This window comes from Rhineura floridana, chromosome 6, assembly GCF_030035675.1.
Source record: "Rhineura floridana isolate rRhiFlo1 chromosome 6, rRhiFlo1.hap2, whole genome shotgun sequence".
Lineage (NCBI taxonomy): Eukaryota > Metazoa > Chordata > Lepidosauria > Squamata > Rhineuridae > Rhineura > Rhineura floridana.
Window position 1 is genome coordinate 14,602,857 of NC_084485.1, and position 18,076 is coordinate 14,620,932.

Genomic DNA, 18,076 nt, shown 5'->3' on the forward strand with positions numbered 1-18,076 from the left:
ATATCTATGTACTTGAAAAGGCCAGGAAAACTTGAATAGCATCAGAGCACTTTACCCAGCTAATCTTGACAACAACCCTATAAGGTAGGCAATTTCATTGGCGTTTTTTTTTTTATTGTCGTTAACAATAAATTAATATCCCTATATTGCAGGCTGGAGTTGGAGACTGCGAGGAAGTGATTTGAGTAAGGCAGGGGTGGGGAACCTTGGGTCTGGGGGCCAAATGCAGCCCCCCAGGCCTGTCAGTCTGGCCTTGGAAAGCCTGCCATACTCTCCCCTGGCCACTTCACTGGCTCTGCTTCTCACCCCAAGCTGGGATATGCCCTTGAACTCTGATAATGCCCAGAGAACTCTGATAATGACAGTGTGTGTGTGTAAACTAGCTGAACTGCACAAAGGTAACATTTACTTGTTGCTGCTCTGCCCACTTTTGCCTCTGGACCCACCCACCACTGGCATGTGGCCCTTAAAAGGTTGCCCAGAAGGGAATGTGGCCCTTGGGCTGAAAAAAGGTTTCTCAAGCATTAGGGATGCAAAAATCTGTCAATTTCAGTTCTCTCAGTTTCTCATTTTTTCCATCTTAAATTTGATTCTCCACATTTCTACAGCAATTTGCCATTATTTAAAAAATAAAATCCTCATGAAAATTCTCCATTGGATTTCTCCTAAGAAAACACATTTATGCAAGCAGTTTCTTGTTATACAATGCATTTTTGTTAGTTATTCTCATTCATATATTCATTTCCATGCACACTTTCCCCTAATATATGCATTTTCCTAAACATCCTTTGGTTGGAGAACTGCACTGTAAAATTCGGATAAGTGTGAATTGGGAAGGATGGGTGTGTTTCAGTTCTATTGTTTCAGAAAGTGTGAATTTGATAGATTCGGCTTGAAATGCGAACTGAATTTCTTCCTGGCATCTCTGCCTGGCATAAGGCAATCTGCAGAGTTCACAAATGACCAAAGATCAGAATCAACATGGACATCCGGCTCCTAACTCCTGCCTTTACCTGCTATGCTACCCGACCAACCCTGCAGGAAACTCTTAGCTGATTATCGAGGTCATGACAGGACCTGGAAAAAGAGTTACTATCTTGGGTATCTTAACAGTCCCATGCTGTGTGATCAGCAAACAGTCCAAGGATGTTGGGAAAGTCATGTTTAAAAGCAAAAGAAAACCCCTTACTGAGTAAATTGCTTCTTCGTAGTGTTTATAAAGACATATCATGTGGTTTACATTCCCTGAAACTGCTTTCGCCCATGATGGGCGCCCAACAGTTAGAGAGATGGCCTGAGACTGGGTTTTTACAAAGAAAAAAGAAAGAAACTGCGGAACAAAATTAATGTAACTCACACAGCAGGCTTGGCCTGAATTTATCTACTTTGCCACTGAAATTAATTTAGCACTCCAAATTCATCCTTGCCGCGAGATAAAGACATAAAATGAGACTGCCAGGCTAAGTTTTGACTCAAGCCTTCACATTTTTGGGGTGGGAGGAGTAGAAAAGAACCGTGCTTAATTTTCTGGGAGAGCTGAGAGCAGTTTCAGACATCATGCTCGCTGAAAGAAATACCAATGTTTCTTTCCTTAGCAAAAGAATAAAGTGTGGATGTAATGCACGTGCATGGGTGCATGTCTGATTATACACCTCTCTGCATGCATCCGGGGAATGTGGCCTAGTCAAGGATTTAAAGCTGGATGTACTTTGTGTTTCCTGCAGAACTCAGGGAGTGATGCCCGTTTCCCATGGGAGTGATAACATGTTGTGCCAATTTAAACAGGTTGTTATGTATGACCCTGGAAACCCTCAGGTTGATGGGCAGAATACCATTATTATTATTATTATTATTAATGCATAGGAAACTGCCTTCTGCTGAGTCAGACCATTGGCCTATCTAGTTCAGTATTGTCCACACTGACTGGCAGAGGCTCTCTAGGATTTCAGATAGGGTCCTCTCCCAGCTCTACTTGGAGATGCCGGGGATCAAACCCAAGACCTTCTGCATGTAGGGCAGATGCTCTGCCACTGAGCTATGTCCCTTCTATAATAGGGACAGGTTTCCAAGATGTGAGAGTATGCTTTTGTGTGACACATCCATACATTAGGTGTAATGCTGGTATTTCCTGTAGCAACTGTAATATGTGCTGCTTCCCTGAATCAGCCTTTTCTTCTCATGATGCCATGGATAATCTTTGGAAAGCAAAGGCTCAGACGGGAGCCCTAAGAACACTTAGCCACAAAATCCTTGAAATCAGTCTGGCATGCCTGCGGAACATGAAACTGTATTTCAAAATAGATTTGAAATCCAGGTGACAAAAAAGAAGAAAACCGCATAAGCATAGATCAAGATCATTCATCTAGCATGCTTAGGATGAGGCTGTGTTGTGTGCATTATGTCCCTTCAAGTCGATTACGACTTATGGTGACCCTATGAATCAGCAACCTCCAGTAGCATCTGTTGTAAACCACCTTATTCAGATCTTGTACGTTCCTTTATGGAATCAATCCATCTCTTATTTGGCCTTCTTCTTTTTCTACTCCCTGCTGTTTTTCCCAGCATTATTGTCTTTTCTAGTGAATCATGTCTTCTCATGATGTGTCCGAAGTATGACAACCTCAGTTTCATCATTTTAGCTTCTAATGATAGTTCTGGTGTATTTGTTCTAACACCCAATTATTTGTCTTTTTTGCTGTCCATGATATCCGCGAAGCTCTCCTCCAACACCACATCTCAAATGAGTTGGTTTTTCTCTTATCTACTGTCCAACTTTCACATCCATACATAGGGATTGGGAATACCATGGTCTGAATGATCCAGACTTTAGTGTTCAGTGATACAGCTTTTCATCTGAGGACCTTTTCTAGTTCTCTCATAGCTGACCTCCCCAGTCCTAGCCTTCTTCTGATTTTTTTACTATTGTCTCCATTTTGGTTAATGACTGTGCTGAGGTATTGATAATCCTTGACAAGTTCAATGTCCTCGTTGCCAACTTTGAAGTTACACAAATCTTAAATTATTTAAATTAAATTAAATTATTAAATTAAATGATGAGGCTATCAGCTATTTATTGGTTGGTTGGTTGGGTATTTCTGTAGTATTTCAGGCCAGGCCTCTCAAACCAGTTTGCATAACGGTGTCAAAGCAGCCATTCATCTCTAAATAGCACATTGCAATAAAAGCACGATGGCAGAGCAGAAAAGGAATGAAAAGATAGATCAAATGGAACAAAAATGTCCCAAGTAGTGGTGATGGCCAACTATTGGTGCTTTCTATCTGCTTTTGACCAGTTCAGTCTTGTACATCAGTTCTGGCCTCGTCTGGAGTGGCTGGACCTGACCTGAGTTAGCTACCTCTCAGGACTAGATAGAACATCCCAAGTACTAAACTACTCTTGGGTCCATGTATTGCCACCCACAACGATTCTGTGGAGGAGTCTGCTTCTTTGGGTTTTTTTAGCTTGCTGGATTCAATGCCTTCTTTCATGTGATACCACCTCCAATACATCCTACCCTGTCCTTCTGATCAGAGCTTGGAAAAGTTACTTTTTTGAACTACAACTCCCAGCCAGCATGGTCGGTGGATTGGGCTGATGGGAGTTGTAGTTCAAAAACGTAACGTTTCCAAGCTCTGCTTCTGATACGGTTTATATCTAGGGATAACTGTGTCCCATTGTTTTTCTCTGTTCCACCAGGTGTCAGTTATGCTTACTATATCAAAGCTGTCCTCTAAGACCAAGCACTCCAGTTCTCCTCTCTTGGCTCAGAGGCTACTAGCATCAGCATATAAACACTTGTATGCAGGGTCTCTCTTCAAGTGTCTTTGGCACTCTGGCCTCTCTGAATTAGGGTTACCAGACCTCCAGCTTCCAGCCAGAGACTCCGGCTTTTGGGAGTGCTCTCCCGACCTCCAGTCAGATCACCCCCATGTCCCTAGATCTCCATTTTTTTTACTCCCGCCCAGCCGCGCATGCATGTTTTACCTTCCAGACACGTGTATGCCATCTCCCCGGACTTCCACCTTCATGGCCCCTTCAGCCCTCCTTCCTTTGCCTCAGCGGGGAGGGGGTCTCCCTTTCTCTGTTTTGTGCACAGACCACTTCAATACATGCAGCGCATCCCGCTACCTGCCCTGGTGCGCAGAGAGGGCCTTGTGGTGGGACAATCCACCAAGCAGAGGACAGGATGGAAGGGGCCGGGGAAGGACTGTTGCCAGCTTTCTGGATTTTGGGGGTCCTCCCTAGGTCTCCAGCGATTCATCCCAATCTCTGAGCAAGCAAGGGATCATGAGAGGTCAAGTGCAAACTTGTGAGACCCCTAACCTGCATGGAGCAACAGCAGTAAGCAAGCAAGCCCAGGCCTCCCCAAAGGTTGAGCAGGAGGGAGGCATTAGTACCCAATGTGGGACAGTGATGAAAGAAAGTGATAGGGGGGAAGGATAGTGCCTGGGGGAGTGAGTGGGGTGGGTGGGAGGAGGGAGTGTTTAGGTTAGTGAGTGGGTAGGGAAGTGAGTAAGAGGGATGAGTGAGTGGGATGGGTAGGTGAGTGAGGGGCCGGGGGAGTGAGTGGGCAGGGGGAGTGAGTGGGAGGGTATGAAGGCACAAGAGAAAATAAGTGGGGTGGGGGTAGGAAGGAAAGTGCCTGGGGGAGTGAGTGGGGTGGGTGGGAAGGGGGAGTGATTAGGTAAGTGAGTAGGTGGGGAAGTAAGTGGGATGAGTGAGTGGGATGGGTAGGTGAGTGAGGGGCAGGGGAAGTGAGTGGGGTGGGTAGGTGGGGAGTGAGTGGGGCAGCAGGAAGGCATAAGAGGAAATGAGTGGGTGGTATAGGAAGGGAAGTGTCTGGGGGAGTGAGTGGGGTGGGTGAGTGGATGGGGAAGTGAGTAAGTGGGATGAGTGAGTGGGATGGGTAGGTGAGTGAGGGGCAGGGGGAGTGAGTGGGGTGGGTGCATGGGGAGGGGGAGTGAGTGGAAGGGTAGGAAGGCACAAGAGAAAATGATCGGGGTGGGGGTAGGAAGGAAAGTGCCTGAGGGAGGGAGTGGGGTGGGTGGGGGACTGAGTGCAGTGGGGTGGGTAGGAAGGTACCACTAGGAATGAGTGGAGAGAGTAGGTAGGAAGGTGCCAGGGAGAATGAGCTGGCAGGTGGGGGTAAGAATGTAACAGGGGGACTGCCATCACTAGGTCCCTATTCTGTGACATCTCACTGGGGCCCCACCCTATGATATCACTAAGGCCTGCCCCATGATGTAACTAAGGCCTGCCCTGTGATGTCACTAGGGCATACCCTCATGACATCATTAGGGCCCGCCCTTGAAATTTCAGAGTTTGGGATGCTTGGGACCTGGCAACCCTACTCTGAATTGCTGTCCTGTGCTCCTGCACTCACAGTGTCTAGTGCTAAGCCTATCCAGTTAAATATTCATATTTTTCTTTTTGTCTTCATCCCAGGGGGGAGATTTGTTCCAAACTGGGCCCTCATCAGCTCATGTTGGTTTTCCCCCTCCATCAGTTTAAAAGCTGCTCTGCCACCATTTTTAAGTGACAGCAATCTGGTTCCATCCTGGTTTAAGTGGAACCCGTCCCTTTTGTACAGGCCTGGCTTGTCCAAAAATGTCCTCCAGTACCTAACAAATCCAACCCTCTCCTGCTGAACCCAACATCCCATCCACCCATCGAGACTACAAATATGTGCCTGTCCAGCTGGCCCTGCCCATGGAACCAGAGAAAGCTACCCTGGAGGTCCTGGCTTTCGGCATCCTACCTAGCAACCAAAATTTGCTTCCAGGACCTCATGACTACATTTCTCCATGCCATTGGTGCCAACATACAATACAACCACTGACTCATCCCCAGCATTATCTACCAGGCTATCTAGATGACAGGTGATGTCCACAACCTTCACACCAGGCAGTCAAATCACCCTGAAGTCTACACGCCCATCACACATCACTATCTATGTTACTAATGATCGAATCACCCACTACCAGGATCCCTCCACCTCCTGAAGAAGTATGCTCACTACAAGAGGATAGCTGCTCATCCCCCAAGGAAGGGGTCCCTTCTAAGGGATCATTTCCCTCTTCCTCTTTCCCAGAGGCCCTCATACTGGATCAAGTTTTTGTCATGCCTCTACAAATGCTGAATAACATCCCACCAAATTTAAGCAGTTTTAAGTCCTATTAATTTCAATGGATTGTGATTAAAGGCTGCAATTCTATATACTAGAGGTGGGCATCAGCTTGTGCAAGGGCCAAATAATAAGATACTTGGGTGATTCAGGGTCTTCTCTTCCCCTCAAGTCAAAGCACAATATCAATAAATCCCCACAATGAGTGTCTTCACAAAGCCTCATGTCATAATTTTTGTTCTTTTCTATTCTTTATAGCTCTGTTTTTCTATGTATCTCCAAGAGTCCATAGACTTTGCAATAAGTGAGGCTGCCAAAAATGTTGCCTGTAGAGCACTGAAAACAGGGTCGGCTCCAGGTATGTTGAGGCCTTGGGCACCAGCCTGCCCTGGGCCCCTCCGCTCCCCTTCCGCAATTCGCAGCAGGAGCTGCGGATCACAGGAGAGGAGCTTCCGAGCCTCTCGCCACCCCCTGCCACCCCCTGCTTCTCCTACCTTTCTCTGCTGTTTTTTGCAGCTGTGCGCACAGCGCGCACAGGGTTGCCATCAATGAAGATGGCGGCCAAGGTTTCCATAAGGGGCTGAAGCCTCTGCTGCCATCTTGGTTGATGGCACGCACGCTCACATATTGCTGCCATCAACCAAGATGGTGGCAGAGGCTTCAGCCCCTTACAGAAACCTTGGCCGCCACCTTCATTGATGGCAACCCTGCGTGCACTGCAAAAAATAGCAGAGAGAAAGGTAGGTGAAGCGGGGGGATGGCGGGTGGCTTGGAAGCTCCTCCCATCCTGCAATCAGCCGCGGATCGCAGAAGGGGAGCGGAGGGGGCCCTCAGGCCAGTGCCCCACCTGGCCACCCTTTAGAACCAGCCCTGACTGAAAAGCTCAGAACTGTTGCTATTTTTGTTAAGGTACAGCAGCAGAGGATTTTTTTTAAAAAAAAAAGTTAAAACTTCTTTTAAGCTTGTTTTTTTTTAAATCCTACATTGCTCTGCTTTAACAAAAACTCAAACTGATAATTGAGCTTTTCAGAATTCTACAGGCAATATTCTAGATAGTCACCTGTTGTAGGGCCTCCCTCCCTCCCCCCTGCACAACTCTGCCAGGCCCAACCTCCAAGAGGTCTTCTGTATCTTTAAAAGTTGTGCAGGGGGAAGGGAGAATTTCACCTTGTGGTTTTTCCCATTATAGTGTTGCAAGAACACCTGCACTTGGCTGACTTTCTCTTCTCCTAAAGATACAGGATCAGCCTCAGGCCCTGAGCCTGGCAACCCTATGGCCATCTCATAATTATTTTGAGGTAAGAAACAGCAAGGGACAAATCCCCACTTTTTCTCCTCAACAATAAGAAACTAATATGGGTTACGGAAGAAAATGAACCCTGTTTACCACAAAACTTCTCTGGATCCATTTAGTAGGCTTCATCTACTCTGGAGGGATTCCTGTGCCTGCAGATTTCATTCATTTTGGTCATAAAGCAGGGGAGGGGGAGTTGTAGCCATTTTTAGATTCTCCATTATAGTGAATGGGGAACACAGAGCATCATTTTCTAAAAGTATCTCAGAACCCAAATGACAGATTGAAACACAGAGCAACTAAAAAACAGGTCAGATTTATTTTTATAAAAACAGATGCAGTTACAAGGTGAATCTTGGAGCCCATGCGCACCTCCACTCTCTATCTAATGTATAGCAGCAATTTACATGCTATAATAGGAAGAAAAAGGACATGAAAAAGTCACAGTCTTTGTCCAGAAGTACACAGTAATCCCAGTGTGTTAAGCTGGATAAATGATGAGATCTGAAAAGTTCACAGTGTAAAACAGTGTAGTAACTAGCTACTGCATGGTGCTATACAATTGATCATCCATGCTCTGCCTGCAAAGCATTGCTACCAAGTTTAGTTCTCCATTGTTTGATTGTTCTTGTGAGTTCGTCACATTCATCGCTGCTGTGGTTTTGTCTATGATAAGCTTTTATAGTTGTTATCATTAAACTAGTTTTGGCGGAGGGGCGACTGGGAAAGGGTTGCTGAGAGAATCAGTCAAAGAATCACAGATGCAGATAGAAAGCAAAGCCTTGGGTCTCACTCTTCTACACCCCTACTATATACCCTTACCTGCAGCCCTGAGCATGTCTTACTCATGTGTAGGGCAATGGCTCACGGACTAGGCCTGCACTTGCAGCATATATGATGCCCAACATCACATATGCTTCTTGCAACAACCACTTCTTGCTCCCAGTTGACTGTGAAGAGACCCTAATGTGTGAGGTCCTGTTTGCAGGTAGGAGCTCAGTGCAATCAGGAATACCTGTACAGTGCACAGCTGTTGCAAGAAGCAGATACAATGTCAGAAGAGAGGTTACAAGGGTGGCTTCTGAGTCTACCTATCATTGCCTTGCACACAAGCAATGCATGCAGAAGGTTTGGGAATAAGTGAAAGGCTGTGTATACACCGTACTTTTAAAGCATATAACTTCCTCCAAAGAATCCTGAGCATTGTAGCTTGTTAAGGGTGCTAGGAATTTGCAGCTCTGTGAGGGGTAAACTATAGCTCCCAGCATTCTTTGGGGGAAGTCATGGGCTTTAATTGAGTTTTAAATGTGTGGCGTATGCACAAACTCCTTAAGCACAATGGGGCTTACTTCTAAGTAAATATGCTGAGTGAACTTGGAGATAGGTTTTTCCCGTTGTAATCCATGGGACTTCAATGTGCTTATTTTAGATGAATTCTTTTGAATGTTTGCAGTTGCATGCTACTAAACGTTTCATCCTGTATGATGGACTGGCCATTGGCAAGAAGTGGATTTCCACATCCAGTGACTGGATGAATCTGGCTTCATTCAGATGCTAGCCATCAGCCATGCATGACCTCTTTCCTCTTGCTTTCAGCCCAACGGATATGAAAGATGACTGGGGGTGTGGGGAGTTTGTCATATCCAGCCATATGGAGAATAGCAGTCAAAACCCAGAGAATGTACCCCAAGGCAAAACATGCATGTTCTGACCACCATCTGACGACGAGGCCTAGAAACTTGCTTTAAAAAGAACTAGAACAGATGTTTGTAGGAGCTATAACTCTGCACTAGAAACCAGCCATTCCATGAAAGTGTGCATGTGCAAAATTGCCAGAGACCTACATCCATGACTATAATCCCTTCAGTGGCATGATCCTTCAGTTCATAATGTCTTCTGTTTGCAATTTGATCTCTGCAGCAGCTCACACTGCAGGAGGCAGCTAAGTTTTCATTAAGGCTAAAGAGACCATTACGTCCCACAGACAGTGATGAAGCTGCAACGGGCTCCCTCTCTTCTTCTCCTGCCTCTTCCCGATATTCTTCGCAGCGTGGAATAAAGATGGTGGGAAGAGATTAACAAACTAGTAAGCCTGCTGTTGTTGTTTGGCCTCACAAGAGGTTCCTCAAAACTCTGCTTGCAGGGAATAAGCCAAACAGACTCCTCCTATTCATCTGTCTTCCACCCTTTGCTCATCAGTTCCCTTGCAGACTAGGTCACTTTCCCCTCCTCTGCAGTTTCTTGCAGTCTGGTTTCACTTAACAGGCTCTGCCAGGGGCTTGATGATTTTCCTCAGGGGCAGGGTGAGTAAAATGTCAAACAGCTGCCACTGATGTGCTCACCCTTTCCTAACGCTCAGCATCCTTAGTGAACCAGATTTCTCTTAAACCTGCCTGTTCTTCACCTTGATGTAAGCTGCCTTTTGTTTGTTTGTTTGTTTATTAAATTTATATTTCTCTCTTCCTCCCAAAAGGAGCCCAGGGTGGCAAACAAGTGATGAAACATTATAAAAAACGTCTTGTTTGCAAAAACATTAAAATTATCAGTAGAACAGATAAAAACAAGTAATTAAAAACATATTTCAAATCAAATTAAAACAGATGCTAACTAAAAATATTTGATCAGCATTTCCTGTGTCTGGAAAGGCTTGCCTAAACAGAAAAGATTTAAGCAGGTGCCAGAAGGAATACAGTGAAGGCACTTGCCTGAAGTCAATAGGCAGGGAGTTCCAATGAGTAGGTGCTGCCACACCAAAAGAACAATTTCTTACAAGTGCAAAATGAGTACTGCTTGGCACCTGTAACAGTGCCTGTTCCACAGAGCAAAGTGCTTGAATGGGCACATATGGGGTAAGCCAGTCTCGCAAACAAAGTGGTTCCAAGCTGTTAAGGGCTTCATATACTGTTAGTGACATCTAGAACTTGGCCCAGCAACCAATGCACATCTCTGACAGAGGTGTTATATGCTGACATGGTCTTACCCTCATCAGCAATCTGGCTGCAGCATTCTGTACTAACTGCTGTTTCAAGGTCAAGTGCAAGGGAAGCCTCACATAGAGTGAACTGCAGTAATCCAACCTTGAAGTCACCAATGCGTGAATTACTGTGGCCAAGCTCTCCTAATCCTGGAATGGTTGTAGCTGTCTCACCAGGTTAGGGTTGCCAGGTCAGAAGCATCCCAAACCCTGAGATTTTGAGAGTGGGCCCTAGTGATGTCACAGGGGCAGGCCTGAGTGATGTCAAGGGGTGGGCCCAAGTGATGTCATTAAGCATGATACATTAAGCATTAACCACAGTTGCTTGCCGCATACAGTCCAAACAAAAATATTTCTCTGATTGGAAATTAAGATAGAAATCTTAGCTAAAAGATGGAGCCTGGGTAGGGAACATTTAATCTAGCCAACTTGCTTCTAGCAAAATGGGTTTAAGCGTTCTCAGGCCTGGCCAGTCACCAGAAGTCCATTGTAGGAAAAAAGGAGCCTAGTGTTATGGAGACGTTAGATGGAAGCACTCAGGAGTAAAGATGGATGCCCCCGAAGGCTGCAATTCTAAACACACTTAGTAAGGGACTAAGCCCCATAGAACTCAATAGGACTTACTTCTCAGTAGATATTGTTTGGATTGTGTTGTTCATAAAGCTTGACTAGGGATCCTCTGCAAAGATATCCATATCCAAGCAGGGTTGGCAACCCCCTGCCTGGAATGCCCTGCCCCTACCTTTTAACATGGCTGCTCCAAATTTCTTTACAGATTTGACCACTTCAGAAAGGTCTGAGAAATGAGCAAGAGTAAAAGATTCTCTACCCTTTTCTGTCTTGCCTGTGGGCTGCTATAAACTCACTTTGACAGCTAACCCAATTCCAGTGAATAATAATTGACAGAAAGAAAACACACATGGTTTGGTCTACCTTGAGCACATGGAACCACTGTTGTTTCTTCTATGCATGAAAGGAAGTGAGGATAAAGGTAAATGAAATGCAAATAGAAAAACAAAAGACAGTGATGATTTCCTAAATGTAATACCATACCAACCACAACAAGATTCCTATGAGTAAGGCAGAAAACTCAGCATCCCACAACCAGTCAATAACCAAAAACCAAAACTAGCAAAATCCTGGCAGCCAGTCAGCCAAGGTCACTGAAATCCCCATGCAACACAATCTGACTCAGGGGCTGCAGTTGGTGGAGAATGCCATGGCACGTTTGCTGACATGAGTGAGACCCTATCAGCACATAATACCTCTGCTCTGAAATCTGTATTGGTTGCTGATTTGCAACCAGGCCAAGTTCAAGGTGTACAGTTTTGTGTTATTTTTATTGTATTTTTAATGTTCACCGCCCAGAGAGCTGTTGCTAGTCGGGCGGTATATAAGCTTAATTAAATAAAAAATAAATAAAAAAGGTGTGCTTTCCATGTTACGGGTGCCACATAGTACTTGTTCTGCTCTTGTAAGAAATCAACCCTTTAGTGTGGCAGGACCTATGCTTTGGAACTCCCTGCCTATTTACATTAAGCTGGAGCCTTCATTGTACTCATTTTGGCACCTGCTAAAAACATTTTTGTTAAGGCAAGCCTACCCAGGCATGTAGAAGCTATTATGTTTTTTATCTGTTTTTAACTCATTGTTGGTTTTATTATTTTGAATGTTTTTAAATACCTGTCTTTAACTGTTTTTGCCAATAATTTAATTGTTTTAATTTCTTCTACAAACTGCTTTGAGGTTTTTTACAATAAAGTGGTATATAGATGTTGTACATAAAATACATAAATAAATTTCTGAGTCACTGTGGCCCTTGGGTCTCTTTCCATTTTAGGAACAAGGGAATCTGCCTTATACCTACTCAGGCCATTTGGTGCCATCTAGCTGAGTACTGGTTACATGGACTAGTATTGGCTCTCCAGGATTCCAGGCAATAGTCTTTTCCAGAAATTGTATTTTGGATCTTTGCATGCAAAGCGTATGCCCTAGCACTGAGCTACAACCCTTCCACTGTTTAAAAATATATATTTTAAAATTGTTCTTTTCAGTTTACTCATGAATGCACATCATACCTAGTACAGATCCATACCATTCATTTAAAGTACATTGAACAATATTTGAAGCACATGAACCACACCACAGAATCATGGGAACTGCAGTTTGTTAAGGGTGGTGGGAACTATAACTGTGAGAGGAAAACTACACTTCCCAGGATTCTTTAGGGGGGGAAATGGAAACGGACTCCCTTCAAGTCAATTCCAACTTATGGCAACCCCATGAATAGGGTTTTCATGGTAAGCGGTATTCAGAGGTGGTTTACCATTGCCTTCCTCTGAGTCTGAGAGGCAGTGACTGGCTCAAGGTCACCCAGTGAGCTTCATGGCTGTGTAGGGATTCGAACCCTGGTCTCCAACACTCTAATCACTACACCACATTGGCTCTCCTTTAAGGGAAGCCATGTGCTTTAAATGCAAGTTATATGCCTTAAACGTATTGTGTGGAACTACTTAATAAACTTTGTTGTTTGTTGTTATGCGCCTTCAAGTCGATTACGACTTATAGCAACTCTATGAATCAGCGACTTCCAAGAGCCTACATGTAAATCGTTTTAATTAATTTTTTAAAATGGAAATCAACTACAAAGTGTACTGGGTGACCATGGGTTACTCACCATCTCTCAGCCTAATCTGCCCCTCAGGATGAAAACAACAGAGGGGAACCATGAACACCCCAAGGAAGAAGGGCACACTGAAAATGTAGAGGAAATAATCATGTACAACCATAGTGTGAAATCAGATACTTATTGGGACATAGTATGAAGAAATATTTATATAAGCATGACTATCAAATATGTTTATTATTTACACAACTTGTAAAGATATTTATAGTGCAATCCTACGTTTGTTTACTCAGAAGCAAGTCCCAATGTATTCAATGGGGCTTACTCAAACAGAGAAGTGTGCATAGAACTGCAGCCTCAAGTGATAAGGAACTTCATTCACCCAACCCAAAATTCAGAATCACGCCACTTTAAGCTGTTTTGCAACTGCTGATACTTGTTTTTAAGGTTATTAGATTTTAAAGGGATTTATCTCTTATTGTGAGCTGCCATGGTTTCCAGTCTGCAACCCTACATCACAGGGTTGTTGGAAAGACTCCATATATACACACACACTAGAGATTTAAAAATACATACATGCCATATAATAGTTTATTGTCAAAACCAGTTGGTTATTGCAGAACATTTTAAAAAAATAAATCAGTATTTGTTTCCAACATAATAAAAGCAGAGATACAGAAGTAAGCCCTGCCTAATTGCTTTAATAAATAGGATTGGAAGGGGAGAGAAAGATATACAACACAAACACAATTCTTTGCTATGTTCACTCAAAAGTCCCATCAATTTACAGCACAATCCTAACAATTTCTACTCAGAAGTAAGTCCTATTGAATTCAATGGGGTTTACTTCAGGTATGTGGGAATAGCATTGCAGCTTTACCCCAGAAGGGCAAGTGCTGGATTAAAGCTTCATATTGGGAACGTTTTCGAAACACTGCCCTCTTCAACAGCCCAGGAAAATTTAAACTTGTTTGACTCCTGCACACAAGAGAGAAAATGACTGAAAGCTATATACTAATTAAATTGATGAGATTTTCAGAAAGCAGGAAAAAAAACAAGTTTTCTGACTCGCAAAGAGGTCTAACTACTGCCTTGTCAATCACAGCCTTGACTTCGCTTATTGTCTATAAACCTGAAAGGGCAGAATTAGAGCAACCAGCTATGAGCTTATTTAACTGAAGTTACAGGGGAGCAGCTGATGTTTTGGTGTATATCTCAAGAACCAGACCAATAAAATAATTCTCAGATCCAATACAGTTACCAGGTGGGATAAAAATCTTCACCTAGACATCTTGTTGAAAGAGGAAAGTCTTCAATAGGCACTAAAACCACAATAGTGATGGTACCTGTGTGATATGGAATGGGAGAAGGTTCCAAAGGGTAGACACCACCATACTAAAGGCCAAGATTGCAAAGAGTGGACCTCTTGATAAGATGGTATCTGAATGCCCTCTCCTACAGAGCACAGTGATCAGTTGGGTATATAGGGGGTGAGAAGACAGTATCCCGGTCCCAAGCTGTAAAGGGCTTTGTTCACAAGTACCATCACCTTGGATTTAGCCTGGTAAATGTACATGCATACCCGCTTTGGAGTATGGAGAAGCTGTGGCCTTCCAGATGCTGTTGGACTCCAACTCCCATCAGTCCCAGCCAGCTAACCAATGGCCAGGGTTGAAGAGAGATGGAGATCAGCAACATCTGGAGGACCACAGCTTCCCCACTCCTGCACTAGAGTCAGAGTACACTCATATCTAACTCAGAATTCCAACTCTGAGGCAGCAATCCTATTCACTCTCACTAGGAAGTAAGTCCTATTGAAAGCAGTGAGACTTACTTCTGAGTAAGCATGCATAGAACCGTACTGTTAGAAACCCAGAAGGAGGACGTTTGAACCTGGTAAATTTCATCTTAAATTTGTACTCTCGCCAGTTTTTTTTTAAAAAATCCTCAAAATTGTCCCCAAAGGTGAAACAGGGATAAAAGAGTTTGCCAGCAATCACTACCAGAAAACTAGGAAGGTTGCTAATAAATAGGTCAACTGGAATATGTACGTCTCTCCTGATGTTCTTGCAGATTATAGTAGTATAATATTTTGATCCTTTCTTTCTGAGGTGGAAAAGGTGTGTGTGTGTGTGTGTGTATGTGTGTACATGATTTGCTCTTACATATCCTAATAGTCTATGCAGCATTGTGACAAACTTTGGGAAGACACATTTGCACTTAAATACCAAATCTGCACTCTCAGGCAGATGTGAAATGTAAGCAATGTTTCTTGCCAATTTAAGTTTGAAGCGTGTGACAACATTGGGGATCCTCTGACTTCCTAGCTGTAGATCATGTAGAGATGGCATAAGTGCATTACATTCCCATTACTTGGAGGCAAGTGGTCATTAAGAGTTCAGTGGTGAAAGGCTCTGAGGGCATAGGTGAAGGAAGAAGATTAGAGTTTGACAAATGAATAGCAAGAATGAGCTAGACTGGCAAGGAAGGTGATACATGATCAGCTTCCCCCAGTTCAGATACGTTCCTGTGGTGAAGCTCACTTTCCCTATGAGAAGGTAGCAGCCCCTTTTAACAGATACAGGACTAATGGGCATCATTCATGCCTTTTTAAAGCAAGGGCTAGACTGCTGTCATGTGCTGTACCCAGGACTGCCCTTCATGAATGTTCAGATACCTTCAGTTGCACAAAAGGAGGCAGTCTGACACCTGATGAGGATGAGTCACCATCACAATATGCCGCTCTTCTAATGTCTGTCAAGCTTCCCAATATACTTGCTGGCACGATTCAAGTTGCTTAGTTTGACCTATGATCAAGTCATTAATCACTTGGTGCAGGAAACTATGTTGGCCCTAAATTACTTAGGATAAGCAACTGTGCTGGCCCATCTCATTCTCTGATCAAGAGGATCTTCTTGTGAAGAAATAAAGGAATAACACTATTGCAATATTCCTATTCGTATATTACCATAGCAGTCTGGCTGCTGATGTAGAAAATAAAATTGTACATCATGAGCACATTAATACATAGAAAGCTTTTTGTGCAAAATGACTTCCCATTGTGGTGATTTTTATTTTTATTTTAAACCACACTAATACGACCTTCTATACATGGGACTTTGCACTGAACTGCTGCTGTGCTGTGGGTAAAGTGTTTCTGAGTGAGGTTAGCCTGTCTTATTAAGGTAGCTTCCTGTGGCATGTTTGGGTGCTAGCCACAGTGCTAAGTGAACGTGTGAATCTGGTGAGTCTCTGTGCAAATGTGGAATATCAGATGCACATGTATTTATTTTTTATTTATAAATGTATATGCTATTTCATTTAAAAACATCAGTGTGGTTTACAAGAAGTTGAAAACAAAACAAAAAACAGAACATAGACAAGTATTCCAAGTAGCTGCCATATACCTCTTCCTTCCAGGAGTCTCGCCCAGACCAGAACTTTCCAATACACATCTGGTTGGCCATAGAATCATAGAATAGTAGAGTTGGAAGGGGCCTACAGGGCCATTGAGTTCAACCCCCTGCTCAATGCAGGAATCCATATCAAAGCATTCCTGACAGATGGCTGTCCAGCTGCCTCTTGAATGCCTCGAGTGTTGGATAGCCCACTACCTCTCTAGGTGATTGGTTCCATTGTCATATGGCTCTAAAAGTTACAAAGTTTTCCTGATGTTCAGTCAAAACTGGCCACTGTAAGAACAGGATGCTGGACTAGATGAGCCTTGGCATGATCCAGCAGGCTTATGTGGGAGAGTTTGTGCAGGTTTGTGGCTGAATGGCTAAGGGCCAAACTGTCCATTATTTCAATTGTGTGAAAGTAATTGATGCACTTGTTTTTTAAAATTTAAATAGTGGCAGTTCAAGGGTTCAGGATCTAAACTACATCCTGAGGTCCCTTCACTTCACAAAGCTGCAATTTGCCCTGGGAAGGAAGTCTCCATTTGGATGAAAGCTTCCCCCAAACAGCTAATAGCAGCTTTGGGAGAATTTCCATAGGTACTGTGGCTGGGGTGGGGGTGGGAGTGGGGGGAGAGGTTAAATCATCCCTCCCCATGTACCACACTTTGCAGAACAGGCACTGTTACCAATGCCACATAATACTTGTTCTGCACTTGTAAGAAATCGTTCAGCACCTATTGACATCACCTTCATGGTATTCCTTTCAGCACCTGCTTAAAACTTTTCTGTTTAGGCAAGCCTTTCCAGGAACATAGATGTTGATCTGTTTTAATTGTTTTAGTTAAAAGCTATTTTAATTGTTTTAAATATGTTTTTAATTGCTTGTTTTTAACTGTTTTATTGATAATTTTAATGTTTTTTGTAAACAGAGGTTTTTACATGCAAGCGGTATATAAATCTTGTTAAATAAATAAATAACTAAATTCCTGATTCTGCTCTGTCACCCACTTGCATAATGAGGATAATAATTCACTAATAGGCAAAAAAAACCTTGCAGTTTAAGAACATACCTACAGCCAACAAATATTTCTATCAAACTTTAAAAAGCAGGGAAATTGGGTAGCTATAGTGAATGCACCAGGGGGAGCAGGAGACCTGACCTCCTCTCTGAGATATTGGACTGCCCTGCAAATTTGTCAAAATGCAAACACAATTTGGGTTGGTCTTTCACAGTCCAATCCACTTCCTGTGTAGCTTGGAAGAATTTGGTAACGTGCCTCTGAAAGTTTGGACTAAAACCCAGAGTGGATTCCACTGCCCCACTGAAATGGGGCCACCAACCACCACTGCCCCCTTGATATGCACCCTCTAACTTACTCCTTTTGTGTGCCCCCTTTATGAACATTTTTTTGCCTTCTTTCCTACTAGTAATGCACAATAAATGTTTCCATGTATATATATATGGGGGAAATGATAAATTGCTTTCGACCAGATCATTTATTAATTCCTGTTTGGCTGAAATAATTCCTGCCAATGTGAAGGTAAAAATAAAATTAAAATTAATAATCCCTCTCCGCACACATAAAGGCCAGCCCCAGCCACCACAGTCTCTTAGTCCTCAAGCTCTATTTTTATCCCCAATACGGTAAATGTCTT